At 46.3% G+C, this 27,865-nt stretch overlaps 11 non-coding genes and 2 pseudogenes across 11 annotated transcripts; all 13 read left to right on the top strand.

Annotated features, from left to right (window-relative positions):
• Nucleotides 1–1,632: 1,632 nt before the first annotated feature.
• Nucleotides 1,633–1,823, top strand: LOC130304716 (U2 spliceosomal RNA). Its single transcript, XR_008854442.1, has one exon. It is a non-coding gene; the product is annotated as a U2 spliceosomal RNA (small nuclear RNA).
• Nucleotides 1,824–3,923: 2,100 nt separating this feature from the next.
• Nucleotides 3,924–4,114, top strand: LOC130304730 (U2 spliceosomal RNA). Its single transcript, XR_008854455.1, has one exon. It is a non-coding gene; the product is annotated as a U2 spliceosomal RNA (small nuclear RNA).
• A 2,093-nt stretch (nucleotides 4,115–6,207) lies between these two features.
• LOC130304729 (U2 spliceosomal RNA) lies at nucleotides 6,208–6,398 on the top strand. The gene has a single exon (XR_008854454.1). It is a non-coding gene; the product is annotated as a U2 spliceosomal RNA (small nuclear RNA).
• Nucleotides 6,399–8,487: 2,089 nt separating this feature from the next.
• Nucleotides 8,488–8,678, top strand: LOC130304726 (U2 spliceosomal RNA). The gene has a single exon (XR_008854452.1). It is a non-coding gene; the product is annotated as a U2 spliceosomal RNA (small nuclear RNA).
• A 2,100-nt stretch (nucleotides 8,679–10,778) lies between these two features.
• On the top strand, nucleotides 10,779–10,969 carry LOC130304725 (U2 spliceosomal RNA). Its single transcript, XR_008854451.1, has one exon. It is a non-coding gene; the product is annotated as a U2 spliceosomal RNA (small nuclear RNA).
• Nucleotides 10,970–13,068: 2,099 nt separating this feature from the next.
• LOC130304724 (U2 spliceosomal RNA) lies at nucleotides 13,069–13,259 on the top strand. Its single transcript, XR_008854450.1, has one exon. It is a non-coding gene; the product is annotated as a U2 spliceosomal RNA (small nuclear RNA).
• Nucleotides 13,260–15,348: 2,089 nt separating this feature from the next.
• On the top strand, nucleotides 15,349–15,508 carry LOC130304758 (U2 spliceosomal RNA; annotated as a pseudogene).
• A 690-nt stretch (nucleotides 15,509–16,198) lies between these two features.
• Nucleotides 16,199–16,383, top strand: LOC130304755 (U2 spliceosomal RNA). The gene has a single exon (XR_008854479.1). It is a non-coding gene; the product is annotated as a U2 spliceosomal RNA (small nuclear RNA).
• Nucleotides 16,384–18,477: 2,094 nt separating this feature from the next.
• Nucleotides 18,478–18,668, top strand: LOC130304723 (U2 spliceosomal RNA). Its single transcript, XR_008854449.1, has one exon. It is a non-coding gene; the product is annotated as a U2 spliceosomal RNA (small nuclear RNA).
• A 2,082-nt stretch (nucleotides 18,669–20,750) lies between these two features.
• LOC130304722 (U2 spliceosomal RNA) lies at nucleotides 20,751–20,941 on the top strand. Its single transcript, XR_008854448.1, has one exon. It is a non-coding gene; the product is annotated as a U2 spliceosomal RNA (small nuclear RNA).
• A 2,091-nt stretch (nucleotides 20,942–23,032) lies between these two features.
• On the top strand, nucleotides 23,033–23,223 carry LOC130304721 (U2 spliceosomal RNA). Its single transcript, XR_008854447.1, has one exon. It is a non-coding gene; the product is annotated as a U2 spliceosomal RNA (small nuclear RNA).
• Nucleotides 23,224–25,308: 2,085 nt separating this feature from the next.
• LOC130304720 (U2 spliceosomal RNA) lies at nucleotides 25,309–25,499 on the top strand. The gene has a single exon (XR_008854446.1). It is a non-coding gene; the product is annotated as a U2 spliceosomal RNA (small nuclear RNA).
• Nucleotides 25,500–27,592: 2,093 nt separating this feature from the next.
• Nucleotides 27,593–27,725, top strand: LOC130304760 (U2 spliceosomal RNA; annotated as a pseudogene).
• Nucleotides 27,726–27,865: the final 140 nt, after the last annotated feature.

Raw genomic sequence — 27,865 nt, 5'->3', positions numbered from 1 at the left:
CATGGGGGGGGGGGGGGGTCTCCTGGCTGTTCACACAGGTGTGTCATTGCTGTACATTGACCATGCATTGCTTCTGTGGTATTGCAAAGGCAAAGACAAATGCTTCCAGCCATCCATTGCACTAATGGATTGGTCATCAGCTGGCTGTCTATGTCCCGCATCAATATAGACCAAAGTACAGAGGGTTAGGCTATGCTATTGTGCACCTACCTGATGCATCAGAAGGTGCGAGGCCCTTGCTAAATTCTGTGCACAGACTTTGAGATCTATACTTTAGACTGTATCTAAACCTGCTCCAACATGGACTGACATTCTGGCCTACTTTCAGCCGATGCGACTTGTCTGTCGCTGAACAGTCGCTTTTTATGTATTCAGCACCTATGTATAATGTTGTAAAAATGCTCTAGAAGCTAAAGTCGCAGAAATGTCACACATATTTGGCCTGCAACTTTCTGTGCGACAAATTCAGACAGGAAAAATCAGTATAAATCCTTAGAAAATTATCCCCCAGTGTCTCCATCTGCTGGCGGTATTGAATAAGCATTGCTGCACTGATGGGGTATGCATTAGACGAAAAAAAAGAAGAAAAAGAAGAATAATACGCCCAGAAAAGAGGCCAAAAGGAGAAAAACGTAAAAAAACGTGAAAAAAAAGTAAGAGGAAGAGAAGGGAAAAAAAGGTGGAAATGGGTTTAAAAGTGATTTCGGCGGAGAAATATATATATATATATATATATATATATATATATATATATATATACGCGCACACACACACATATATATAAACGTATTCTCCGTTGAGATATTGCAGCCGCTGCTGTGTCCAGGCCCAGGAGCCTTAGCACTGTGCTGTGATGTCACTCAATACCACTGACATCACTAGGTGTAAACAACATCTCTCCTTTGCTGTGTATGTGACTATGGAGCTGTTTGGTGATGTCGTCTATTATGGCCTTCATAGAAGCAACAGGAGATTGTTGCATCCATCTAGAACCCTCAGAACTACAGTGCTATGATGTCACTCACTTCCACAGGCCTTGCAGAGTGTAAACAACAACAACCCAGCTTTGTTGTGTATGTAACCATAGGGATTTGTGATGTCACCTAGAACCTTCACAGCAGCGACAGCTTTATGAGGAGCATCAGCACTGCTCTGCCTGAGCAGAACCATCACCGCCATAGGTTGTCAAATAACCCGGATTTAACCCACACAGGTAAGTCCAATGGGGTGCAGGCATGTCCTCTATGCTTACAGCTTCCCGTGGGTGTTGGTTTGATACCGTTTGGGGACAGCCAAGGAGGCATCTGCAGGCAACAAAGGTAGGTGTGTGCTTGTGTGTGTGTTTCCTATGCAGATCCTAAGCCCAGTGTCACATGCAAGTAGGAGGAGTAAGAAGGGTTCCTGGCAAATCCGGGTTATGGATTGCATTTAAAAAGGCCCCGTGGGAGTGCAATGGGCCCCTGTCTTGCTGCTTAGCAATAATGGTATGGGTTTAGGTTCTGCTGTGTGTACTGGTGGTTGACTGCCCCCCAGCCCAGAGTGTGCATGGAAAATTGTCTGGCAGCCTCCCTGACAGCAAGCAGTGATAGTGCCCATGAAGGGGACCTTGTTGGGCCCGCCCCTTTCACGGTTATCGCTTCTCGGCCTTTTGGCTAAGATCAAGTGTAGTATCTGTTCTTATCAGTTTAATATCTGATATGTCCCCTATCTGGGGACCATATATTAAATGGATTTTTGAGAACGGGGGCCGATTTCGAAGCTTGCTTCCGTCGCCCTATGCATTGACCCGATATGGCAGTATCTTCGGGTACAGTGCACCACCCCCTTACAGGGTTAAAAAGAAAGATTCCTACTTTCATTGCTACCTGCTTGCTGGCTAGCCAGCTAGCCAGCCCTGTGGGCCTTGCTGCTGCAGCCAAAAAACAAAAGGTGGTGCTGCTGCTGCTGCTTCTGCTGCTTCTGCTTGTGTCTGGCCGCTGTTGGAGCGTCCAGGCACAGGACTTCTGCTGCTGCTGACTAAATGGCCTCCTTAATTGGATCATTTGAGTAGCCAGCACACCTGTGCAGGTAGGGCATGACATGATAGGCAGCTGCCTTGATAGCGGGTGGGTGCTGAATGTTCCTAATTGACAAAATAAGATTAATGCTTATGAAGAAATATAAAATCTCATCCCTTCCCCAATATCGCGCCACACCCCTACCCCTTAATTCCCTGGTTGAACTTGATGGACATATGTCTTTTTTCGACCGTACTAACTATGTAACTATGTAACATAACATGGGGGGGGGGGGGGGGGGGTCTCCTGGCTGTTCACACAGGTGTGTCATTGCTGTACATTGACCATGCATTGCTTCTGTGGTATTGCAAAGGCAAAGACAAATGCTTCCAGCCATCCATTGCACTAATGGATTGGTCATCAGCTGGCTGTCTATGTCCCGCATCAATATAGACCAAAGTACAGAGGGTTAGGCTATGCTATTGTGCACCTACCTGATGCATCAGAAGGTGCGAGGCCCTTGCTAAATTCTGTGCACAGACTTTGAGATCTATACTTTAGACTGTATCTAAACCTGCTCCAACATGGACTGACATTCTGGCCTACTTTCAGCCGATGCGACTTGTCTGTCGCTGAACAGTCGCTTTTTATGTATTCAGCACCTATGTATAATGTTGTAAAAATGCTCTAGAAGCTAAAGTCGCAGAAATGTCACACATATTTGGCCTGCAACTTTCTGTGCGACAAATTCAGACAGGAAAAATCAGTATAAATCCTTAGAAAATTATCCCCCAGTGTCTCCATCTGCTGGCGGTATTGAATAAGCATTGCTGCACTGATGGGGTATGCATTAGACGAAAAAAAAGAAGAAAAAGAAGAATAATACGCCCAGAAAAGAGGCGAAAAGGAGAAAAACGTAAAAAAACGTGAAAAAAAAGTAAGAGGAAGAGAAGGGAAAAAAAGGTGGAAATGGGTTTAAAAGTGATTTCGGCGGAGAAATATATATATATATATATATATATATATATATATATATATATATATATATATATACGCGCACACACACACATATATATAAACGTATTCTCCGTTGAGATATTGCAGCCGCTGCTGTGTCCAGGCCCAGGAGCCTTAGCACTGTGCTGTGATGTCACTCAATACCACTGACATCACTAGGTGTAAACAACATCTCTCCTTTGCTGTGTATGTGACTATGGAGCTGTTTGGTGATGTCGTCTATTATGGCCTTCATAGAAGCAACAGGAGATTGTTGCATCCATCTAGAACCCTCAGAACTACAGTGCTATGATGTCACTCACTTCCACAGGCCTTGCAGAGTGTAAACAACAACAACCCAGCTTTGTTGTGTATGTAACCATAGGGATTTGTGATGTCACCTAGAACCTTCACAGCAGCGACAGCTTTATGAGGAGCATCAGCACTGCTCTGCCTGAGCAGAACCATCACCGCCATAGGTTGTCAAATAACCCGGATTTAACCCACACAGGTAAGTCCAATGGGGTGCAGGCATGTCCTCTATGCTTACAGCTTCCCGTGGGTGTTGGTTTGATACCGTTTGGGGACAGCCAAGGAGGCATCTGCAGGCAACAAAGGTAGGTGTGTGCTTGTGTGTGTGTTTCCTATGCAGATCCTAAGCCCAGTGTCACATGCAAGTAGGAGGAGTAAGAAGGGTTCCTGGCAAATCCGGGTTATGGATTGCATTTAAAAAGGCCCCGTGGGAGTGCAATGGGCCCCTGTCTTGCTGCTTAGCAATAATGGTATGGGTTTAGGTTCTGCTGTGTGTACTGGTGGTTGACTGCCCCCCAGCCCAGAGTGTGCATGGAAAATTGTCTGGCAGCCTCCCTGACAGCAAGCAGTGATAGTGCCCATGAAGGGGACCTTGTTGGGCCCGCCCCTTTCACGGTTATCGCTTCTCGGCCTTTTGGCTAAGATCAAGTGTAGTATCTGTTCTTATCAGTTTAATATCTGATACGTCCCCTATCTGGGGACCATATATTAAATGGATTTTTGAGAACGGGGGCCGATTTCGAAGCTTGCTTCCGTCGCCCTATGCATTGACCCGATATGGCAGTATCTTCGGGTACAGTGCACCACCCCCTTACAGGGTTAAAAAGAAAGATTCCTACTTTCATTGCTACCTGCTTGCTGGCTAGCCAGCTAGCCAGCCCTGTGGGCCTTGCTGCTGCAGCCAAAAAACAAAAGGTGGTGCTGCTGCTGCTGCTTCTGCTGCTTCTGCTTGTGTCTGGCCGCTGTTGGAGCGTCCAGGCACAGGACTTCTGCTGCTGCTGACTAAATGGCCTCCTTAATTGGATCATTTGAGTAGCCAGCACACCTGTGCAGGTAGGGCATGACATGATAGGCAGCTGCCTTGATAGCGGGTGGGTGCTGAATGTTCCTAATTGACAAAATAAGATTAATGCTTTTGAAGAAATATAAAATCTCATCCCTTCCCCAATATCGCGCCACACCCCTACCCCTTAATTCCCTGGTTGAACTTGATGGACATATGTCTTTTTTCCACCGTACTAACTATGTAACTATGTAACATAACATGGGGGGGGGGGGTCTCCTGGCTGTTCACACAGGTGTGTCATTGCTGTACATTGACCATGCATTGCTTCTGTGGTATTGCAAAGGCAAAGACAAATGCTTCCAGCCATCCATTGCACTAATGGATTGGTCATCAGCTGGCTGTCTATGTCCCGCATCAATATAGACCAAAGTACAGAGGGTTAGGCTATGCTATTGTGCACCTACCTGATGCATCAGAAGGTGCGAGGCCCTTGCTAAATTCTGTGCACAGACTTTGAGATCTATACTTTAGACTGTATCTAAACCTGCTCCAACATGGACTGACATTCTGGCCTACTTTCAGCCGATGCGACTTGTCTGTCGCTGAACAGTCGCTTTTTATGTATTCAGCACCTATGTATAATGTTGTAAAAATGCTCTAGAAGCTAAAGTCGCAGAAATGTCACACATATTTGGCCTGCAACTTTCTGTGCGACAAATTCAGACAGGAAAAATCAGTATAAATCCTTAGAAAATTATCCCCCAGTGTCTCCATCTGCTGGCGGTATTGAATAAGCATTGCTGCACTGATGGGGTATGCATTAGACGAAAAAAAAGAAGAAAAAGAAGAATAATACGCCCAGAAAAGAGGCGAAAAGGAGAAAAACGTAAAAAAACGTGAAAAAAAAGTAAGAGGAAGAGAAGGGAAAAAAAGGTGGAAATGGGTTTAAAAGTGATTTCGGCGGAGAAATATATATATATATATATATATATATATATATATATATATATATATATATATATACGCGCACACACACACATATATATAAACGTATTCTCCGTTGAGATATTGCAGCCGCTGCTGTGTCCAGGCCCAGGAGCCTTAGCACTGTGCTGTGATGTCACTCAATACCACTGACATCACTAGGTGTAAACAACATCTCTCCTTTGCTGTGTATGTGACTATGGAGCTGTTTGGTGATGTCGTCTATTATGGCCTTCATAGAAGCAACAGGAGATTGTTGCATCCATCTAGAACCCTCAGAACTACAGTGCTATGATGTCACTCACTTCCACAGGCCTTGCAGAGTGTAAACAACAACAACCCAGCTTTGTTGTGTATGTAACCATAGGGATTTGTGATGTCACCTAGAACCTTCACAGCAGCGACAGCTTTATGAGGAGCATCAGCACTGCTCTGCCTGAGCAGAACCATCACCGCCATAGGTTGTCAAATAACCCGGATTTAACCCACACAGGTAAGTCCAATGGGGTGCAGGCATGTCCTCTATGCTTACAGCTTCCCGTGGGTGTTGGTTTGATACCGTTTGGGGACAGCCAAGGAGGCATCTGCAGGCAACAAAGGTAGGTGTGTGCTTGTGTGTGTGTTTCCTATGCAGATCCTAAGCCCAGTGTCACATGCAAGTAGGAGGAGTAAGAAGGGTTCCTGGCAAATCCGGGTTATGGATTGCATTTAAAAAGGCCCCGTGGGAGTGCAATGGGCCCCTGTCTTGCTGCTTAGCAATAATGGTATGAGTTTAGGTTCTGCTGTGTGTACTGGTGGTTGACTGCCCCCCAGCCCAGAGTGTGCATGGAAAATTGTCTGGCAGCCTCCCTGACAGCAAGCAGTGATAGTGCCCATGAAGGGGACCTTGTTGGGCCCGCCCCTTTCACGGTTATCGCTTCTCGGCCTTTTGGCTAAGATCAAGTGTAGTATCTGTTCTTATCAGTTTAATATCTGATACGTCCCCTATCTGGGGACCATATATTAAATGGATTTTTGAGAACGGGGGCCGATTTCGAAGCTTGCTTCCGTCGCCCTATGCATTGACCCGATATGGCAGTATCTTCGGGTACAGTGCACCACCCCCTTACAGGGTTAAAAAGAAAGATTCCTACTTTCATTGCTACCTGCTTGCTGGCTAGCCAGCTAGCCAGCCCTGTGGGCCTTGCTGCTGCAGCCAAAAAACAAAAGGTGGTGCTGCTGCTGCTGCTTCTGCTGCTTCTGCTTGTGTCTGGCCGCTGTTGGAGCGTCCAGGCACAGGACTTCTGCTGCTGCTGACTAAATGGCCTCCTTAATTGGATCATTTGAGTAGCCAGCACACCTGTGCAGGTAGGGCATGACATGATAGGCAGCTGCCTTGATAGCGGGTGGGTGCTGAATGTTCCTAATTGACAAAATAAGATTAATGCTTATGAAGAAATATAAAATCTCATCCCTTCCCCAATATCGCGCCACACCCCTACCCCTTAATTCCCTGGTTGAACTTGATGGACATATGTCTTTTTTCGACCGTACTAACTATGTAACTATGTAACATAACATGGGGGGGGGGGGGGGGTCTCCTGGCTGTTCACACAGGTGTGTCATTGCTGTACATTGACCATGCATTGCTTCTGTGGTATTGCAAAGGCAAAGACAAATGCTTCCAGCCATCCATTGCACTAATGGATTGGTCATCAGCTGGCTGTCTATGTCCCGCATCAATATAGACCAAAGTACAGAGGGTTAGGCTATGCTATTGTGCACCTACCTGATGCATCAGAAGGTGCGAGGCCCTTGCTAAATTCTGTGCACAGACTTTGAGATCTATACTTTAGACTGTATCTAAACCTGCTCCAACATGGACTGACATTCTGGCCTACTTTCAGCCGATGCGACTTGTCTGTCGCTGAACAGTCGCTTTTTATGTATTCAGCACCTATGTATAATGTTGTAAAAATGCTCTAGAAGCTAAAGTCGCAGAAATGTCACACATATTTGGCCTGCAACTTTCTGTGCGACAAATTCAGACAGGAAAAATCAGTATAAATCCTTAGAAAATTATCCCCCAGTGTCTCCATCTGCTGGCGGTATTGAATAAGCATTGCTGCACTGATGGGGTATGCATTAGACGAAAAAAAAGAAGAAAAAGAAGAATAATACGCCCAGAAAAGAGGCCAAAAGGAGAAAAACGTAAAAAAACGTGAAAAAAAAGTAAGAGGAAGAGAAGGGAAAAAAAGGTGGAAATGGGTTTAAAAGTGATTTCGGCGGAGAAATATATATATATATATATATATATATATATATATATATATATATATACGCGCACACACACACATATATATAAACGTATTCTCCGTTGAGATATTGCAGCCGCTGCTGTGTCCAGGCCCAGGAGCCTTAGCACTGTGCTGTGATGTCACTCAATACCACTGACATCACTAGGTGTAAACAACATCTCTCCTTTGCTGTGTATGTGACTATGGAGCTGTTTGGTGATGTCGTCTATTATGGCCTTCATAGAAGCAACAGGAGATTGTTGCATCCATCTAGAACCCTCAGAACTACAGTGCTATGATGTCACTCACTTCCACAGGCCTTGCAGAGTGTAAACAACAACAACCCAGCTTTGTTGTGTATGTAACCATAGGGATTTGTGATGTCACCTAGAACCTTCACAGCAGCGACAGCTTTATGAGGAGCATCAGCACTGCTCTGCCTGAGCAGAACCATCACCGCCATAGGTTGTCAAATAACCCGGATTTAACCCACACAGGTAAGTCCAATGGGGTGCAGGCATGTCCTCTATGCTTACAGCTTCCCGTGGGTGTTGGTTTGATACCGTTTGGGGACAGCCAAGGAGGCATCTGCAGGCAACAAAGGTAGGTGTGTGCTTGTGTGTGTGTTTCCTATGCAGATCCTAAGCCCAGTGTCACATGCAAGTAGGAGGAGTAAGAAGGGTTCCTGGCAAATCCGGGTTATGGATTGCATTTAAAAAGGCCCCGTGGGAGTGCAATGGGCCCCTGTCTTGCTGCTTAGCAATAATGGTATGGGTTTAGGTTCTGCTGTGTGTACTGGTGGTTGACTGCCCCCCAGCCCAGAGTGTGCATGGAAAATTGTCTGGCAGCCTCCCTGACAGCAAGCAGTGATAGTGCCCATGAAGGGGACCTTGTTGGGCCCGCCCCTTTCACGGTTATCGCTTCTCGGCCTTTTGGCTAAGATCAAGTGTAGTATCTGTTCTTATCAGTTTAATATCTGATACGTCCCCTATCTGGGGACCATATATTAAATGGATTTTTGAGAACGGGGGCCGATTTCGAAGCTTGCTTCCGTCGCCCTATGCATTGACCCGATATGGCAGTATCTTCGGGTACAGTGCACCACCCCCTTACAGGGTTAAAAAGAAAGATTCCTACTTTCATTGCTACCTGCTTGCTGGCTAGCCAGCTAGCCAGCCCTGTGGGCCTTGCTGCTGCAGCCAAAAAACAAAAGGTGGTGCTGCTGCTGCTGCTTCTGCTGCTTCTGCTTGTGTCTGGCCGCTGTTGGAGCGTCCAGGCACAGGACTTCTGCTGCTGCTGACTAAATGGCCTCCTTAATTGGATCATTTGAGTAGCCAGCACACCTGTGCAGGTAGGGCATGACATGATAGGCAGCTGCCTTGATAGCGGGTGGGTGCTGAATGTTCCTAATTGACAAAATAAGATTAATGCTTATGAAGAAATATAAAATCTCATCCCTTCCCCAATATCGCGCCACACCCCTACCCCTTAATTCCCTGGTTGAACTTGATGGACATATGTCTTTTTTCGACCGTACTAACTATGTAACTATGTAACATAACATGGGGGGGGGGGGGGGTCTCCTGGCTGTTCACACAGGTGTGTCATTGCTGTACATTGACCATGCATTGCTTCTGTGGTATTGCAAAGGCAAAGACAAATGCTTCCAGCCATCCATTGCACTAATGGATTGGTCATCAGCTGGCTGTCTATGTCCCGCATCAATATAGACCAAAGTACAGAGGGTTAGGCTATGCTATTGTGCACCTACCTGATGCATCAGAAGGTGCGAGGCCCTTGCTAAATTCTGTGCACAGACTTTGAGATCTATGCTTTAGACTGTATCTAAACCTGCTCCAACATGGACTGACATTCTGGCCTACTTTCAGCCGATGCGACTTGTCTGTCGCTGAACAGTCGCTTTTTATGTATTCAGCACCTATGTATAATGTTGTAAAAATGCTCTAGAAGCTAAAGTCGCAGAAATGTCACACATATTTGGCCTGCAACTTTCTGTGCGACAAATTCAGACAGGAAAAATCAGTATAAATCCTTAGAAAATTATCCCCCAGTGTCTCCATCTGCTGGCGGTATTGAATAAGCATTGCTGCACTGATGGGGTATGCATTAGACGAAAAAAAAGAAGAAAAAGAAGAATAATACGCCCAGAAAAGAGGCGAAAAGGAGAAAAACGTAAAAAAACGTGAAAAAAAAGTAAGAGGAAGAGAAGGGAAAAAAAGGTGGAAATGGGTTTAAAAGTGATTTCGGCGGAGAAATATATATATATATATATATATATATATATATATATATATATATATATATATATATATACGCGCACACACACACATATATATAAACGTATTCTCCGTTGAGATATTGCAGCCGCTGCTGTGTCCAGGCCCAGGAGCCTTAGCACTGTGCTGTGATGTCACTCAATACCACTGACATCACTAGGTGTAAACAACATCTCTCCTTTGCTGTGTATGTGACTATGGAGCTGTTTGGTGATGTCGTCTATTATGGCCTTCATAGAAGCAACAGGAGATTGTTGCATCCATCTAGAACCCTCAGAACTACAGTGCTATGATGTCACTCACTTCCACAGGCCTTGCAGAGTGTAAACAACAACAACCCAGCTTTGTTGTGTATGTAACCATAGGGATTTGTGATGTCACCTAGAACCTTCACAGCAGCGACAGCTTTATGAGGAGCATCAGCACTGCTCTGCCTGAGCAGAACCATCACCGCCATAGGTTGTCAAATAACCCGGATTTAACCCACACAGGTAAGTCCAATGGGGTGCAGGCATGTCCTCTATGCTTACAGCTTCCCGTGGGTGTTGGTTTGATACCGTTTGGGGACAGCCAAGGAGGCATCTGCAGGCAACAAAGGTAGGTGTGTGCTTGTGTGTGTGTTTCCTATGCAGATCCTAAGCCCAGTGTCACATGCAAGTAGGAGGAGTAAGAAGGGTTCCTGGCAAATCCGGGTTATGGATTGCATTTAAAAAGGCCCCGTGGGAGTGCAATGGGCCCCTGTCTTGCTGCTTAGCAATAATGGTATGGGTTTAGGTTCTGCTGTGTGTACTGGTGGTTGACTGCCCCCCAGCCCAGAGTGTGCATGGAAAATTGTCTGGCAGCCTCCCTGACAGCAAGCAGTGATAGTGCCCATGAAGGGGACCTTGTTGGGCCCGCCCCTTTCACGGTTATCGCTTCTCGGCCTTTTGGCTAAGATCAAGTGTAGTATCTGTTCTTATCAGTTTAATATCTGATACGTCCCCTATCTGGGGACCATATATTAAATGGATTTTTGAGAACGGGGGCCGATTTCGAAGCTTGCTTCCGTCGCCCTATGCATTGACCCGATATGGCAGTATCTTCGGGTACAGTGCACCACCCCCTTACAGGGTTAAAAAGAAAGATTCCTACTTTCATTGCTACCTGCTTGCTGGCTAGCCAGCTAGCCAGCCCTGTGGGCCTTGCTGCTGCAGCCAAAAAACAAAAGGTGGTGCTGCTGCTGCTGCTTCTGCTGCTTCTGCTTGTGTCTGGCCGCTGTTGGAGCGTCCAGGCACAGGACTTCTGCTGCTGCTGACTAAATGGCCTCCTTAATTGGATCATTTGAGTAGCCAGCACACCTGTGCAGGTAGGGCATGACATGATAGGCAGCTGCCTTGATAGCGGGTGGGTGCTGAATGTTCCTAATTGACAAAATAAGATTAATGCTTATGAAGAAATATAAAATCTCATCCCTTCCCCAATATCGCGCCACACCCCTACCCCTTAATTCCCTGGTTGAACTTGATGGACATATGTCTTTTTTCGACCGTACTAACTATGTAACTATGTAACATAACATGGGGGGGGGGGGGGGGGGGTCTCCTGGCTGTTCACACAGGTGTGTCATTGCTGTACATTGACCATGCATTGCTTCTGTGGTATTGCAAAGGCAAAGACAAATGCTTCCAGCCATCCATTGCACTAATGGATTGGTCATCAGCTGGCTGTCTATGTCCCGCATCAATATAGACCAAAGTACAGAGGGTTAGGCTATGCTATTGTGCACCTACCTGATGCATCAGAAGGTGCGAGGCCCTTGCTAAATTCTGTGCACAGACTTTGAGATCTATACTTTAGACTGTATCTAAACCTGCTCCAACATGGACTGACATTCTGGCCTACTTTCAGCCGATGCGACTTGTCTGTCGCTGAACAGTCGCTTTTTATGTATTCAGCACCTATGTATAATGTTGTAAAAATGCTCTAGAAGCTAAAGTCGCAGAAATGTCACACATATTTGGCCTGCAACTTTCTGTGCGACAAATTCAGACAGGAAAAATCTGTATAAATCCTTAGAAAATTATCCCCCAGTGTCTCCATCTGCTGGCGGTATTGAATAAGCATTGCTGCACTGATGGGGTATGCATTAGACGAAAAAAAAGAAGAAAAAGAAGAATAATACGCCCAGAAAAGAGGCGAAAAGGAGAAAAACGTAAAAAAACGTGAAAAAAAAAGTAAGAGGAAGAGAAGGGAAAAAAAGGTGGAAATGGGTTTAAAAGTGATTTCGGCGGAGAAATATATATATATATATATATATATATATATATATATATATATATATATATATACGCGCACACACACACATATATATAAACGTATTCTCCGTTGAGATATTGCAGCCGCTGCTGTGTCCAGGCCCAGGAGCCTTAGCACTGTGCTGTGATGTCACTCAATACCACTGACATCACTAGGTGTAAACAACATCTCTCCTTTGCTGTGTATGTGACTATGGAGCTGTTTGGTGATGTCGTCTATTATGGCCTTCATAGAAGCAACAGGAGATTGTTGCATCCATCTAGAACCCTCAGAACTACAGTGCTATGATGTCACTCACTTCCACAGGCCTTGCAGAGTGTAAACAACAACAACCCAGCTTTGTTGTGTATGTAACCATAGGGATTTGTGATGTCACCTAGAACCTTCACAGCAGCGACAGCTTTATGAGGAGCATCAGCACTGCTCTGCCTGAGCAGAACCATCACCGCCATAGGTTGTCAAATAACCCGGATTTAACCCACACAGGTAAGTCCAATGGGGTGCAGGCATGTCCTCTATGCTTACAGCTTCCCGTGGGTGTTGGTTTGATACCGTTTGGGGACAGCCAAGGAGGCATCTGCAGGCAACAAAGGTAGGTGTGTGCTTGTGTGTGTGTTTCCTATGCAGATCCTAAGCCCAGTGTCACATGCAAGTAGGAGGAGTAAGAAGGGTTCCTGGCAAATCCGGGTTATGGATTGCATTTAAAAAGGCCCCGTGGGAGTGCAATGGGCCCCTGTCTTGCTGCTTAGCAATAATGGTATGGGTTTAGGTTCTGCTGTGTGTACTGGTGGTTGACTGCCCCCCAGCCCAGAGTGTGCATGGAAAATTGTCTGGCAGCCTCCCTGACAGCAAGCAGTGATAGTGCCCATGAAGGGGACCTTGTTGGGCCCGCCCCTTTCACGGTTATCGCTTCTCGGCCTTTTGGCTAAGATCAAGTGTAGTATCTGTTCTTATCAGTTTAATATCTGATACGTCCCCTATCTGGGGACCATATATTAAATGGATTTTTGAGAACGGGGGCCGATTTCGAAGCTTGCTTCCGTCGCCCTATGCATTGACCCGATATGGCAGTATCTTCGGGTACAGTGCACCACCCCCTTACAGGGTTAAAAAGAAAGATTCCTACTTTCATTGCTACCTGCTTGCTGGCTAGCCAGCTAGCCAGCCCTGTGGGCCTTGCTGCTGCAGCCAAAAAACAAAAGGTGGTGCTGCTGCTGCTGCTTCTGCTGCTTCTGCTTGTGTCTGGCCGCTGTTGGAGCGTCCAGGCACAGGACTTCTGCTGCTGCTGACTAAATGGCCTCCTTAATTGGATCATTTGAGTAGCCAGCACACCTGTGCAGGTAGGGCATGACATGATAGGCAGCTGCCTTGATAGCGGGTGGGTGCTGAATGTTCCTAATTGACAAAATAAGATTAATGCTTATGAAGAAATATAAAATCTCATCCCTTCCCCAATATCGCGCCACACCCCTACCCCTTAATTCCCTGGTTGAACTTGATGGACATATGTCTTTTTTCGACCGTACTAACTATGTAACTATGTAACATAACATGGGGGGGGGGGGGGGGGGTCTCCTGGCTGTTCACACAGGTGTGTCATTGCTGTACATTGACCATGCATTGCTTCTGTGGTATTGCAAAGGCAAAGACAAATGCTTCCAGCCATCCATTGCACTAATGGATTGGTCATCAGCTGGCTGTCTATGTCCCGCATCAATATAGACCAAAGTACAGAGGGTTAGGCTATGCTATTGTGCACCTACCTGATGCATCAGAAGGTGCGAGGCCCTTGCTAAATTCTGTGCACAGACTTTGAGATCTATACTTTAGACTGTATCTAAACCTGCTCCAACATGGACTGACATTCTGGCCTACTTTCAGCCGATGCGACTTGTCTGTCGCTGAACAGTCGCTTTTTATGTATTCAGCACCTATGTATAATGTTGTAAAAATGCTCTAGAAGCTAAAGTCGCAGAAATGTCACACATATTTGGCCTGCAACTTTCTGTGCGACAAATTCAGACAGGAAAAATCAGTATAAATCCTTAGAAAATTATCCCCCAGTGTCTCCATCTGCTGGCGGTATTGAATAAGCATTGCTGCACTGATGGGGTATGCATTAGACGAAAAAAAAGAAGAAAAAGAAGAATAATACGCCCAGAAAAGAGGCGAAAAGGAGAAAAACGTAAAAAAACGTGAAAAAAAAGTAAGAGGAAGAGAAGGGAAAAAAAGGTGGAAATGGGTTTAAAAGTGATTTCGGCGGAGAAATATATATATATATATATATATATATATATATATATATATATATATGCGCACACACACACATAGATATAAACGTATTCTCCGTTGAGATATTGCAGCCGCTGCTGTGTCCAGGCCCAGGAGCCTTAGCACTGTGCTGTGATGTCACTCAATACCACTGACATCACTAGGTGTAAACAACATCTCTCCTTTGCTGTGTATGTGACTATGGAGCTGTTTGGTGATGTCGTCTATTATGGCCTTCATAGAAGCAACAGGAGATTGTTGCATCCATCTAGAACCCTCAGAACTACAGTGCTATGATGTCACTCACTTCCACAGGCCTTGCAGAGTGTAAACAACAACAACCCAGCTTTGTTGTGTATGTAACCATAGGGATTTGTGATGTCACCTAGAACCTTCACAGCAGCGACAGCTTTATGAGGAGCATCAGCACTGCTCTGCCTGAGCAGAACCATCACCGCCATAGGTTGTCAAATAACCCGGATTTAACCCACACAGGTAAGTCCAATGGGGTGCAGGCATGTCCTCTATGCTTACAGCTTCCCGTGGGTGTTGGTTTGATACCGTTTGGGGACAGCCAAGGAGGCATCTGCAGGCAACAAAGGTAGGTGTGTGCTTGTGTGTGTGTTTCCTATGCAGATCCTAAGCCCAGTGTCACATGCAAGTAGGAGGAGTAAGAAGGGTTCCTGGCAAATCCGGGTTATGGATTGCATTTAAAAAGGCCCCGTGGGAGTGCAATGGGCCCCTGTCTTGCTGCTTAGCAATAATGGTATGGGTTTAGGTTCTGCTGTGTGTACTGGTGGTTGACTGCCCCCCAGCCCAGAGTGTGCATGGAAAATTGTCTGGCAGCCTCCCTGACAGCAAGCAGTGATAGTGCCCATGAAGGGGACCTTGTTGGGCCCGCCCCTTTCACGGTTATCGCTTCTCGGCCTTTTGGCTAAGATCAAGTGTAGTATCTGTTCTTATCAGTTTTCATGCTGGTGGGGATGGGTGCTGCATGGAGGATGCAGGTGTACCAGGGCTTTCCGGGGCTGGTTCTGAGGAATCAGCTCGACGGCTGCCCCGATGTGACCTGTTCCCTCCGGGTCTCGCCATGAGGCTGAGAGGGTCTAGAGCCGAGGTACTTTTGTGCCTCGGGGAGTGGTGACCCCGAGGTGCCGAAACTCACTGGGAGAATAGGCTCACTGAGTTGAAGCACGGGCACCATAATCTCTTCACCTTGTGGCACTCACCTCTTGATTCCCGGCCTTCTGGCTAGGATCAGAGAAATTTTTATAGATCCGGCCGGATGTCCGGGCAGTATATCTGCACACATTCACTTATTTATTTTTTTGTCTCACTGTGTCACTTTTTGCGTGTTGTGTGTTCACAGGATTTGTCAGGATGCGGTAGCCCTTCTGGGTGTCCCTCCTGGCGGTCTAGGGGAGGTGTGTGTGGCCATTAGGTTCCGCACCTCCCTGCAAACACCCCGGGTACCCCTGCTTTGGCAGGGTACCTACCGCAATCGGCTCTGCGGGCAGATACCTTGGCCAACGCCAAGGGGGATGCCGGGAGCATTTGTGGTCCCCTAGTAGCTTTGGCGAAAAGGGACATCGAACCTGGAACCTCGCAGGTACCTTTTGGTCCGGAGGCGAAGGGTAAGGTTTGTTGGGGGGCCTCTCTCCTATCGGAGAAGGGCTTGCGATAGACCGCATCCTTTGTGCACGTTTTTTTAGTGTAACACGTTTGCACTTTTTCTTGCACTTTGGGTGAATCGAAAGCACGTTCCTCGGCTTTAGATAAAAAAATCAAGTGTAGTATCTGTTCTTATCAGTTTAATATCTGATACGTCCCCTATCTGGGGACCATATATTAAATGGATTTTTGAGAACGGGGGCCGATTTCGAAGCTTGCTTCCGTCGCCCTATGCATTGACCCGATATGGCAGTATCTTCGGGTACAGTGCACCACCCCCTTACAGGGTTAAAAAGAAAGATTCCTACTTTCATTGCTACCTGCTTGCTGGCTAGCCAGCTAGCCAGCCCTGTGGGCCTTGCTGCTGCAGCCAAAAAACAAAAGGTGGTGCTGCTGCTGCTGCTTCTGCTGCTTCTGCTTGTGTCTGGCCGCTGTTGGAGCGTCCAGGCACAGGACTTCTGCTGCTGCTGACTAAATGGCCTCCTTAATTGGATCATTTGAGTAGCCAGCACACCTGTGCAGGTAGGGCATGACATGATAGGCAGCTGCCTTGATAGCGGGTGGGTGCTGAATGTTCCTAATTGACAAAATAAGATTAATGCTTATGAAGAAATATAAAATCTCATCCCTTCCCCAATATCGCGCCACACCCCTACCCCTTAATTCCCTGGTTGAACTTGATGGACATATGTCTTTTTTCGACCGTACTAACTATGTAACTATGTAACATAACATGGGGGGGGGGGGGGGGGGGGGGTCTCCTGGCTGTTCACACAGGTGTGTCATTGCTGTACATTGACCATGCATTGCTTCTGTGGTATTGCAAAGGCAAAGACAAATGCTTCCAGCCATCCATTGCACTAATGGATTGGTCATCAGCTGGCTGTCTATGTCCCGCATCAATATAGACCAAAGTACAGAGGGTTAGGCTATGCTATTGTGCACCTACCTGATGCATCAGAAGGTGCGAGGCCCTTGCTAAATTCTGTGCACAGACTTTGAGATCTATACTTTAGACTGTATCTAAACCTGCTCCAACATGGACTGACATTCTGGCCTACTTTCAGCCGATGCGACTTGTCTGTCGCTGAACAGTCGCTTTTTATGTATTCAGCACCTATGTATAATGTTGTAAAAATGCTCTAGAAGCTAAAGTCGCAGAAATGTCACACATATTTGGCCTGCAACTTTCTGTGCGACAAATTCAGACAGGAAAAATCAGTATAAATCCTTAGAAAATTATCCCCCAGTGTCTCCATCTGCTGGCGGTATTGAATAAGCATTGCTGCACTGATGGGGTATGCATTAGACGAAAAAAAAGAAGAAAAAGAAGAATAATACGCCCAGAAAAGAGGCGAAAAGGAGAAAAACGTAAAAAAACGTGAAAAAAAAAGTAAGAGGAAGAGAAGGGAAAAAAAGGTGGAAATGGGTTTAAAAGTGATTTCGGCGGAGAAATATATATATATATATATATATATATATATATATATATATATATACGCGCACACACACACATATATATAAACGTATTCTCCGTTGAGATATTGCAGCCGCTGCTGTGTCCAGGCCCAGGAGCCTTAGCACTGTGCTGTGATGTCACTCAATACCACTGACATCACTAGGTGTAAACAACATCTCTCCTTTGCTGTGTATGTGACTATGGAGCTGTTTGGTGATGTCGTCTATTATGGCCTTCATAGAAGCAACAGGAGATTGTTGCATCCATCTAGAACCCTCAGAACTACAGTGCTATGATGTCACTCACTTCCACAGGCCTTGCAGAGTGTAAACAACAACAACCCAGCTTTGTTGTGTATGTAACCATAGGGATTTGTGATGTCACCTAGAACCTTCACAGCAGCGACAGCTTTATGAGGAGCATCAGCACTGCTCTGCCTGAGCAGAACCATCACCGCCATAGGTTGTCAAATAACCCGGATTTAACCCACACAGGTAAGTCCAATGGGGTGCAGGCATGTCCTCTATGCTTACAGCTTCCCGTGGGTGTTGGTTTGATACCGTTTGGGGACAGCCAAGGAGGCATCTGCAGGCAACAAAGGTAGGTGTGTGCTTGTGTGTGTGTTTCCTATGCAGATCCTAAGCCCAGTGTCACATGCAAGTAGGAGGAGTAAGAAGGGTTCCTGGCAAATCCGGGTTATGGATTGCATTTAAAAAGGCCCCGTGGGAGTGCAATGGGCCCCTGTCTTGCTGCTTAGCAATAATGGTATGGGTTTAGGTTCTGCTGTGTGTACTGGTGGTTGACTGCCCCCCAGCCCAGAGTGTGCATGGAAAATTGTCTGGCAGCCTCCCTGACAGCAAGCAGTGATAGTGCCCATGAAGGGGACCTTGTTGGGCCCGCCCCTTTCACGGTTATCGCTTCTCGGCCTTTTGGCTAAGATCAAGTGTAGTATCTGTTCTTATCAGTTTAATATCTGATACGTCCCCTATCTGGGGACCATATATTAAATGGATTTTTGAGAACGGGGGCCGATTTCGAAGCTTGCTTCCGTCGCCCTATGCATTGACCCGATATGGCAGTATCTTCGGGTACAGTGCACCACCCCCTTACAGGGTTAAAAAGAAAGATTCCTACTTTCATTGCTACCTGCTTGCTGGCTAGCCAGCTAGCCAGCCCTGTGGGCCTTGCTGCTGCAGCCAAAAAACAAAAGGTGCTGCTGCTGCTGCTTCTGCTGCTTCTGCTTGTGTCTGGCCGCTGTTGGAGCGTCCAGGCACAGGACTTCTGCTGCTGCTGACTAAATGGCCTCCTTAATTGGATCATTTGAGTAGCCAGCACACCTGTGCAGGTAGGGCATGACATGATAGGCAGCTGCCTTGATAGCGGGTGGGTGCTGAATGTTCCTAATTGACAAAATAAGATTAATGCTTATGAAGAAATATAAAATCTCATCCCTTCCCCAATATCGCGCCACACCCCTACCCCTTAATTCCCTGGTTGAACTTGATGGACATATGTCTTTTTTCGACCGTACTAACTATGTAACTATGTAACATAACATTGGGGGGGGGGGGGGGGGTCTCCTGGCTGTTCACACAGGTGTGTCATTGCTGTACATTGACCATGCATTGCTTCTGTGGTATTGCAAAGGCAAAGACAAATGCTTCCAGCCATCCATTGCACTAATGGATTGGTCATCAGCTGGCTGTCTATGTCCCGCATCAATATAGACCAAAGTACAGAGGGTTAGGCTATGCTATTGTGCACCTACCTGATGCATCAGAAGGTGCGAGGCCCTTGCTAAATTCTGTGCACAGACTTTGAGATCTATACTTTAGACTGTATCTAAACCTGCTCCAACATGGACTGACATTCTGGCCTACTTTCAGCCGATGCGACTTGTCTGTCGCTGAACAGTCGCTTTTTATGTATTCAGCACCTATGTATAATGTTGTAAAAATGCTCTAGAAGCTAAAGTCGCAGAAATGTCACACATATTTGGCCTGCAACTTTCTGTGCGACAAATTCAGACAGGAAAAATCAGTATAAATCCTTAGAAAATTATCCCCCAGTGTCTCCATCTGCTGGCGGTATTGAATAAGCATTGCTGCACTGATGGGGTATGCATTAGACGAAAAAAAAGAAGAAAAAGAAGAATAATACGCCCAGAAAAGAGGCGAAAAGGAGAAAAACGTAAAAAAACGTGAAAAAAAAGTAAGAGGAAGAGAAGGGAAAAAAAGGTGGAAATGGGTTTAAAAGTGATTTCGGCGGAGAAATATATATATATATATATATATATATATATATATATATATACGCGCACACACACACATATATATAAACGTATTCTCCGTTGAGATATTGCAGCCGCTGCTGTGTCCAGGCCCAGGAGCCTTAGCACTGTGCTGTGATGTCACTCAATACCACTGACATCACTAGGTGTAAACAACATCTCTCCTTTGCTGTGTATGTGACTATGGAGCTGTTTGGTGATGTCGTCTATTATGGCCTTCATAGAAGCAACAGGAGATTGTTGCATCCATCTAGAACCCTCAGAACTACAGTGCTATGATGTCACTCACTTCCACAGGCCTTGCAGAGTGTAAACAACAACAACCCAGCTTTGTTGTGTATGTAACCATAGGGATTTGTGATGTCACCTAGAACCTTCACAGCAGCGACAGCTTTATGAGGAGCATCAGCACTGCTCTGCCTGAGCAGAACCATCACCGCCATAGGTTGTCAAATAACCCGGATTTAACCCACACAGGTAAGTCCAATGGGGTGCAGGCATGTCCTCTATGCTTACAGCTTCCCGTGGGTGTTGGTTTGATACCGTTTGGGGACAGCCAAGGAGGCATCTGCAGGCAACAAAGGTAGGTGTGTGCTTGTGTGTGTGTTTCCTATGCAGATCCTAAGCCCAGTGTCACATGCAAGTAGGAGGAGTAAGAAGGGTTCCTGGCAAATCCGGGTTATGGATTGCATTTAAAAAGGCCCCGTGGGAGTGCAATGGGCCCCTGTCTTGCTGCTTAGCAATAATGGTATGGGTTTAGGTTCTGCTGTGTGTACTGGTGGTTGACTGCCCCCCAGCCCAGAGTGTGCATGGAAAATTGTCTGGCAGCCTCCCTGACAGCAAGCAGTGATAGTGCCCATGAAGGGGACCTTGTTGGGCCCGCCCCTTTCACGGTTATCGCTTCTCGGCCTTTTGGCTAAGATCAAGTGTAGTATCTGTTCTTATCAGTTTAATATCTGATACGTCCCCTATCTGGGGACCATATATTAAATGGATTTTTGAGAACGGGGGCCGATTTCGAAGCTTGCTTCCGTCGCCCTATGCATTGACCCGATATGGCAGTATCTTCGGGTACAGTGCACCACCCCCTTACAGGGTTAAAAAGAAAGATTCCTACTTTCATTGCTACCTGCTTGCTGGCTAGCCAGCTAGCCAGCCCTGTGGGCCTTGCTGCTGCAGCCAAAAAACAAAAGGTGGTGCTGCTGCTGCTGCTTCTGCTGCTTCTGCTTGTGTCTGGCCGCTGTTGGAGCGTCCAGGCACAGGACTTCTGCTGCTGCTGACTAAATGGCCTCCTTAATTGGATCATTTGAGTAGCCAGCACACCTGTGCAGGTAGGGCATGACATGATAGGCAGCTGCCTTGATAGCGGGTGGGTGCTGAATGTTCCTAATTGACAAAATAAGATTAATGCTTATGAAGAAATATAAAATCTCATCCCTTCCCCAATATCGCGCCACACCCCTACCCCTTAATTCCCTGGTTGAACTTGATGGACATATGTCTTTTTTCGACCGTACTAACTATGTAACTATGTAACATAACATGGGGGGGGGGGGGGGGTCTCCTGGCTGTTCACACAGGTGTGTCATTGCTGTACATTGACCATGCATTGCTTCTGTGGTATTGCAAAGGCAAAGACAAATGCTTCCAGCCATCCATTGCACTAATGGATTGGTCATCAGCTGGCTGTCTATGTCCCGCATCAATATAGACCAAAGTACAGAGGGTTAGGCTATGCTATTGTGCACCTACCTGATGCATCAGAAGGTGCGAGGCCCTTGCTAAATTCTGTGCACAGACTTTGAGATCTATACTTTAGACTGTATCTAAACCTGCTCCAACATGGACTGACATTCTGGCCTACTTTCAGCCGATGCGACTTGTCTGTCGCTGAACAGTCGCTTTTTATGTATTCAGCACCTATGTATAATGTTGTAAAAATGCTCTAGAAGCTAAAGTCGCAGAAATGTCACACATATTTGGCCTGCAACTTTCTGTGCGACAAATTCAGACAGGAAAAATCAGTATAAATCCTTAGAAAATTATCCCCCAGTGTCTCCATCTGCTGGCGGTATTGAATAAGCATTGCTGCACTGATGGGGTATGCATTAGACGAAAAAAAAGAAGAAAAAGAAGAATAATACGCCCAGAAAAGAGGCGAAAAGGAGAAAAACGTAAAAAAACGTGAAAAAAAAGTAAGAGGAAGAGAAGGGAAAAAAAGGTGGAAATGGGTTTAAAAGTGATTTCGGCGGAGAAATATATATATATATATATATATATATATATATATATATATATATATATACGCGCACACACACACATATATATAAACGTATTCTCCGTTGAGATATTGCAGCCGCTGCTGTGTCCAGGCCCAGGAGCCTTAGCACTGTGCTGTGATGTCACTCAATACCACTGACATCACTAGGTGTAAACAACATCTCTCCTTTGCTGTGTATGTGACTATGGAGCTGTTTGGTGATGTCGTCTATTATGGCCTTCATAGAAGCAACAGGAGATTGTTGCATCCATCTAGAACCCTCAGAACTACAGTGCTATGATGTCACTCACTTCCACAGGCCTTGCAGAGTGTAAACAACAACAACCCAGCTTTGTTGTGTATGTAACCATAGGGATTTGTGATGTCACCTAGAACCTTCACAGCAGCGACAGCTTTATGAGGAGCATCAGCACTGCTCTGCCTGAGCAGAACCATCACCGCCATAGGTTGTCAAATAACCCGGATTTAACCCACACAGGTAAGTCCAATGGGGTGCAGGCATGTCCTCTATGCTTACAGCTTCCCGTGGGTGTTGGTTTGATACCGTTTGGGGACAGCCAAGGAGGCATCTGCAGGCAACAAAGGTAGGTGTGTGCTTGTGTGTGTGTTTCCTATGCAGATCCTAAGCCCAGTGTCACATGCAAGTAGGAGGAGTAAGAAGGGTTCCTGGCAAATCCGGGTTATGGATTGCATTTAAAAAGGCCCCGTGGGAGTGCAATGGGCCCCTGTCTTGCTGCTTAGCAATAATGGTATGGGTTTAGGTTCTGCTGTGTGTACTGGTGGTTGACTGCCCCCCAGCCCAGAGTGTGCATGGAAAATTGTCTGGCAGCCTCCCTGACAGCAAGCAGTGATAGTGCCCATGAAGGGGACCTTGTTGGGCCCGCCCCTTTCACGGTTATCGCTTCTCGGCCTTTTGGCTAAGATCAAGTGTAGTATCTGTTCTTATCAGTTTAATATCTGATACGTCCCCTATCTGGGGACCATATATTAAATGGATTTTTGAGAACGGGGGCCGATTTCGAAGCTTGCTTCCGTCGCCCTATGCATTGACCCGATATGGCAGTATCTTCGGGTACAGTGCACCACCCCCTTACAGGGTTAAAAAGAAAGATTCCTACTTTCATTGCTACCTGCTTGCTGGCTAGCCAGCTAGCCAGCCCTGTGGGCCTTGCTGCTGCAGCCAAAAAACAAAAGGTGGTGCTGCTGCTGCTGCTTCTGCTGCTTCTGCTTGTGTCTGGCCGCTGTTGGAGCGTCCAGGCACAGGACTTCTGCTGCTGCTGACTAAATGGCCTCCTTAATTGGATCATTTGAGTAGCCAGCACACCTGTGCAGGTAGGGCATGACATGATAGGCAGCTGCCTTGATAGCGGGTGGGTGCTGAATGTTCCTAATTGACAAAATAAGATTAATGCTTATGAAGAAATATAAAATCTCATCCCTTCCCCAATATCGCGCCACACCCCTACCCCTTAATTCCCTGGTTGAACTTGATGGACATATGTCTTTTTTCGACCGTACTAACTATGTAACTATGTAACATAACATGGGGGGGGGGGGTCTCCTGGCTGTTCACACAGGTGTGTCATTGCTGTACATTGACCATGCATTGCTTCTGTGGTATTGCAAAGGCAAAGACAAATGCTTCCAGCCATCCATTGCACTAATGGATTGGTCATCAGCTGGCTGTCTATGTCCCGCATCAATATAGACCAAAGTACAGAGGGTTAGGCTATGCTATTGTGCACCTACCTGATGCATCAGAAGGTGCGAGGCCCTTGCTAAATTCTGTGCACAGACTTTGAGATCTATACTTTAGACTGTATCTAAACCTGCTCCAACATGGACTGACATTCTGGCCTACTTTCAGCCGATGCGACTTGTCTGTCGCTGAACAGTCGCTTTTTATGTATTCAGCACCTATGTATAATGTTGTAAAAATGCTCTAGAAGCTAAAGTCGCAGAAATGTCACACATATTTGGCCTGCAACTTTCTGTGCGACAAATTCAGACAGGAAAAATCAGTATAAATCCTTAGAAAATTATCCCCCAGTGTCTCCATCTGCTGGCGGTATTGAATAAGCATTGCTGCACTGATGGGGTATGCATTAGACGAAAAAAAAGAAGAAAAAGAAGAATAATACGCCCAGAAAAGAGGCGAAAAGGAGAAAAACGTAAAAAAACGTGAAAAAAAAGTAAGAGGAAGAGAAGGGAAAAAAAGGTGGAAATGGGTTTAAAAGTGATTTCGGCGGAGAAATATATATATATATATATATATATATATATATATATATATATATATACGCGCACACACACACATATATATAAACGTATTCTCCGTTGAGATATTGCAGCCGCTGCTGTGTCCAGGCCCAGGAGCCTTAGCACTGTGCTGTGATGTCACTCAATACCACTGACATCACTAGGTGTAAACAACATCTCTCCTTTGCTGTGTATGTGACTATGGAGCTGTTTGGTGATGTCGTCTATTATGGCCTTCATAGAAGCAACAGGAGATTGTTGCATCCATCTAGAACCCTCAGAACTACAGTGCTATGATGTCACTCACTTCCACAGGCCTTGCAGAGTGTAAACAACAACAACCCAGCTTTGTTGTGTATGTAACCATAGGGATTTGTGATGTCACCTAGAACCTTCACAGCAGCGACAGCTTTATGAGGAGCATCAGCACTGCTCTGCCTGAGCAGAACCATCACCGCCATAGGTTGTCAAATAACCCGGATTTAACCCACACAGGTAAGTCCAATGGGGTGCAGGCATGTCCTCTATGCTTACAGCTTCCCGTGGGTGTTGGTTTGATACCGTTTGGGGACAGCCAAGGAGGCATCTGCAGGCAACAAAGGTAGGTGTGTGCTTGTGTGTGTGTTTCCTATGCAGATCCTAAGCCCAGTGTCACATGCAAGTAGGAGGAGTAAGAAGGGTTCCTGGCAAATCCGGGTTATGGATTGCATTTAAAAAGGCCCCGTGGGAGTGCAATGGGCCCCTGTCTTGCTGCTTAGCAATAATGGTATGGGTTTAGGTTCTGCTGTGTGTACTGGTGGTTGACTGCCCCCCAGCCCAGAGTGTGCATGGAAAATTGTCTGGCAGCCTCCCTGACAGCAAGCAGTGATAGTGCCCATGAAGGGGACCTTGTTGGGCCCGCCCCTTTCACGGTTATCGCTTCTCGGCCTTTTGGCTAAGATCAAGTGTAGTATCTGTTCTTATCAGTTTAATATCTGATACGTCCCCTATCTGGGGACCATATATTAAATGGATTTTTGAGAACGGGGGCCGATTTCGAAGCTTGCTTCCGTCGCCCTATGCATTGACCCGATATGGCAGTATCTTCGGGTACAGTGCACCACCCCCTTACAGGGTTAAAAAGAAAGATTCCTACTTTCATTGCTACCTGCTTGCTGGCTAGCCAGCTAGCCAGCCCTGTGGGCCTTGCTGCTGCAGCCAAAAAACAAAAGGTGGTGCTGCTGCTTCTGCTGCTTCTGCTGCTTCTGCTTGTGTCTGGCCGCTGTTGGAGCGTCCAGGCACAGGACTTCTGCTGCTGCTGACTAAATGGCCTCCTTAATTGGATCATTTGAGTAGCCAGCACACCTGTGCAGGTAGGGCATGACATGATAGGCAGCTGCCTTGATAGCGGGTGGGTGCTGAATGTTCCTAATTGACAAAATAAGATTAATGCTTATGAAGAAATATAAAATCTCATCCCTTCCCCAATATCGCGCCACACCCCTACCCCTTAATTCCCTGGTTGAACTTGATGGACATATGTCTTTTTTCGACCGTACTAACTATGTAACTATGTAACATAACATGGGGGGGGGGGGGGGGGGGTCTCCTGGCTGTTCACACAGGTGTGTCATTGCTGTACATTGACCATGCATTGCTTCTGTGGTATTGCAAAGGCAAAGACAAATGCTTCCAGCCATCCATTGCACTAATGGATTGGTCATCAGCTGGCTGTCTATGTCCCGCATCAATATAGACCAAAGTACAGAGGGTTAGGCTATGCTATTGTGCACCTACCTGATGCATCAGAAGGTGCGAGGCCCTTGCTAAATTCTGTGCACAGACTTTGAGATCTATACTTTAGACTGTATCTAAACCTGCTCCAACATGGACTGACATTCTGGCCTACTTTCAGCCGATGCGACTTGTCTGTCGCTGAACAGTCGCTTTTTATGTATTCAGCACCTATGTATAATGTTGTAAAAATGCTCTAGAAGCTAAAGTCGCAGAAATGTCACACATATTTGGCCTGCAACTTTCTGTGCGACAAATTCAGACAGGAAAAATCAGTATAAATCCTTAGAAAATTATCCCCCAGTGTCTCCATCTGCTGGCGGTATTGAATAAGCATTGCTGCACTGATGGGGTATGCATTAGACGAAAAAAAAGAAGAAAAAGAAGAATAATACGCCCAGAAAAGAGGCGAAAAGGAGAAAAACGTAAAAAAACGTGAAAAAAAAGTAAGAGGAAGAGAAGGGAAAAAAAGGTGGAAATGGGTTTAAAAGTGATTTCGGCGGAGAAATATATATATATATATATATATATATATATATATATATATATATACGCGCACACACACACATATATATAAACGTATTCTCCGTTGAGATATTGCAGCCGCTGCTGTGTCCAGGCCCAGGAGCCTTAGCACTGTGCTGTGATGTCACTCAATACCACTGACATCACTAGGTGTAAACAACATCTCTCCTTTGCTGTGTATGTGACTATGGAGCTGTTTGGTGATGTCGTCTATTATGGCCTTCATAGAAGCAACAGGAGATTGTTGCATCCATCTAGAACCCTCAGAACTACAGTGCTATGATGTCACTCACTTCCACAGGCCTTGCAGAGTGTAAACAACAATAACCCAGCTTTGTTGTGTATGTAACCATAGGGATTTGTGATGTCACCTAGAACCTTCACAGCAGCGACAGCTTTATGAGGAGCATCAGCACTGCTCTGCCTGAGCAGAACCATCACCGCCATAGGTTGTCAAATAACCCGGATTTAACCCACACAGGTAAGTCCAATGGGGTGCAGGCATGTCCTCTATGCTTACAGCTTCCCGTGGGTGTTGGTTTGATACCGTTTGGGGACAGCCAAGGAGGCATCTGCAGGCAACAAAGGTAGGTGTGTGCTTGTGTGTGTGTTTCCTATGCAGATCCTAAGCCCAGTGTCACATGCAAGTAGGAGGAGTAAGAAGGGTTCCTGGCAAATCCGGGTTATGGATTGCATTTAAAAAGGCCCCGTGGGAGTGCAATGGGCCCCTGTCTTGCTGCTTAGCAATAATGGTATGGGTTTAGGTTCTGCTGTGTGTACTGGTGGTTGACTGCCCCCCAGCCCAGAGTGTGCATGGAAAATTGTCTGGCAGCCTCCCTGACAGCAAGCAGTGATAGTGCCCATGAAGGGGACCTTGTTGGGCCCGCCCCTTTCACGGTTATCGCTTCTCGGCCTTTTGGCTAAGATCAAGTGTAGTAATACAGGAGATCTGGTCAGAAGGTACTCGGGTACCCCTCTCCTCGGCCTTGTGGGATCGCCCAGGTTTATTGCCTGGGCTTCACCCACTTGTTGCTATTGGGGAGAGGGCTTAGTCCCAGGGTAACGGGTTGCGATCGCCTCTCAAAGCCTTTGGGTGGAGAGAGGTTTGAGCGAATTGGCTGGTTGGTTGGAGCGGAGAGAACCAGACCAAAACACGAATGAACCATGGATGAA

This window comes from Hyla sarda, unplaced genomic scaffold, assembly GCF_029499605.1.
Source record: "Hyla sarda isolate aHylSar1 unplaced genomic scaffold, aHylSar1.hap1 scaffold_1289, whole genome shotgun sequence".
NCBI classification, from domain to species: Eukaryota; Metazoa; Chordata; class Amphibia; order Anura; family Hylidae; genus Hyla; species Hyla sarda.
Note: the sequence above shows the minus strand (reverse complement) of the source record. Positions and strands in the feature narration are given on the sequence as shown.